Below are 2,658 nucleotides of genomic sequence, written 5' to 3' on the forward strand. Positions count from 1 at the left end.
AAGATGAGAATATTAATGAAATGTTTATTCGTTTTACATTAATTACTAACAATTTGAATTCTCTTGGTAAAACTTTTACTAATGCAGAAATAGTCCAGAATGGTCTTGAGTTGTCTTCCAAGATCTAAATGGGGTCCAAAAGTCACCGCCATCGAAGAAGCTCAAGAGTTGAGAGTTCTATCACTTGATGACGATCTTCTTAGAAAGCACACAACTCATGAACTTACCCTACATGATGATGGAGAAAGTGATGTAACACCATCTATGGAGAATCTTACTCTAAAGGCAAAGAAACATCATGAATCCTCAAGCGAAGATGAGGACAGTAATGATTAGGAAGATCCATCTACCTTAATCACAAGAGGTCTAGAAGGAATCATGAAGATGCGCAAAAGTGAAGATGATAATCTAATGTCTTATGGCTAATGATGACAAAGTTGATAATGTAGAACAAAATGATAAGGAGGTACTTGACTTTCTTAACTCTTTCTCTAAAGACAAATTAGTTAAAGCTCTCTTTGATGAGTGGATCTTAAAAGCTCTCTTTGATAGACCAAAATAATCTTAGAAGATGAGAAAAACATTTTAGAAGATAGAATTCATCACTATGTCGAAGGTTATGAAGAACTTATAAAGAAAAATGAATCGCTTAAGGCTAAAATATTAAAATTTGAAGAGACTGTAAAAGTTTTGAAAGAACAGAATATCAGCCAAATGAAAAAGCTCATTGATCATGATGATCTTGAACCTGAGCTCAAGATTTTGAGACATGAGTCTGAGAAAAGTTTACAATCCTTAACGAATCTAAATGACTCCGAATCTAAATTCTTATAAATTCTTTCACAACAAAAAGGATCTAATGATAAACGTGGTATCGGTTATAATAATAATGCTACACATAACTATAAGAGTAAAACCACATTAGTTAAGAGTGCATACAAACATAGACGCTTACCTACTTGCTCCTTTTGTTGCAAAGAAGGACATCTTAAGTTTGCATGTCTCTACAGACATAAGGACAATTATATTATCAAGAAATCCTTTGCTTTAAGCAGATAAAGCAAATATGGGTTCCTAAAGGGACAAGACCACCTAACATGGTCTATCCTGAATATGGTCCCAAATTTGTCACTTAGTTGGCTAAGTGAAGTTGAAAAAGGTTATTTTTTTGGTTTTGTAGGAAAAGCAAAAGTGGATGCTAGAGACATATGAGTGGTAAAAATTCTTTATTTTCTGAAATTAAAGAAAGGTACAATGGCTCGATCACCCTAGGCGACAAAGGTCAAAGCAAAATTTTAGGTGTTGGTAAAGTTGGTAAGGATCCTTCTAAAATTATTGATAATGTCTATTTGGTTGAAGGTCTAAAATTTAACTTGTTAAGTTTATCTCAATTATGTGATAAAGGTAATCAAGTAATCTTTGATAAAGAAAAATCTGTTGTTAAAAACCCTAACATTGGAGATACATTTATTACCGCCCTTAGACATGATAATGTTTATGCTTTGAATACTAACGAAATTGCAGCTCAAAATTTCAAGTGTTTAAAGGCTATAACGGATGATCCAAAGCTATGGCACAGACGAATTGGTCACATAAATACGCACAACATGCATAAATTAATAAGTAAAGATCTAGTTAAGGGACTTCCAGCTCTTGACTACAAGCACAGTCCTTCATGTGATGCTTGCATTAGAGGTAAACAAGTAAGAAGTTCATTTAAACCGAAGAAAATGGTAAGTACTTCAAGACCATGTGAACTTTGACACATTGTTCTATGTGGTCCAGTGCGTGTACGGAGCATACGAGGTAAATCTTACATTCTAGTTACAGTTGATGATTATTCTAGATTTACGCGGGTTGATTTTTTGAAGGATAAAAGTGAAGCCTTGAAATCTTTCTCGAGACGTTGTAAAGAAATGCAAACTCAGTTGAATCTTCCAATAGTTTTGATTAGAAGTGATCATGGGAGAAAGTTTGATCAACTAGGCTTTGATTCCTTTTGTGAAAAATACGGTATAACCCATAACTTTTCAGCTCAGAGAACACCCCAACAAAACGGCATGGTTAAAAGGAAAAATCGTACTTTAGAGGAAATAGCTAGGACAATGCTTATAGAGAATGGATTAGACAAACATTATTGGGCTGAGGTAGTTAACACAGAAAACTATGTCTTAAATAGGTGTCTCATTAGACTTATACTTAAGAAAACCCCCTATGAGTTATATAAAGGAAGAAAACCAAACATCACCTACCTTAGACTATTTGGTTGCAAATGTTTTATCCGTAATAATGGTAAGGATAATCTAGGTAAATTTGAGCTAGAAGTGATGAAGGTATATTTCTCTGATACTCATTAAATAGTAAGGCCTATAGAGTTATAAATAAACGAATAAGTATGGTTGTGGAAAGTATACATGTGGTATCTGATGAATTTGATAATGGAATATTAAGTGAAGGATTTAAAGAGTTAAACATTAACAAACATTTTGATGATGTAGTGATAATGAATTGGATGCCAATGATCATAATGAAGATAAAAATAAAAACATGCAAGATCCTATACAAAGTCTTGATGAGGTTGAAGAAAAACAGGACGAGCACATTGAAGACTCACAGCCTGATCTTAAGACCCAATCTCAATACCTGGAAACAACTCCT

The sequence above is a fragment of the Amaranthus tricolor genome, chromosome 2, assembly GCF_026212465.1.
Source record: "Amaranthus tricolor cultivar Red isolate AtriRed21 chromosome 2, ASM2621246v1, whole genome shotgun sequence".
NCBI classification, from domain to species: domain Eukaryota; kingdom Viridiplantae; phylum Streptophyta; class Magnoliopsida; order Caryophyllales; family Amaranthaceae; genus Amaranthus; species Amaranthus tricolor.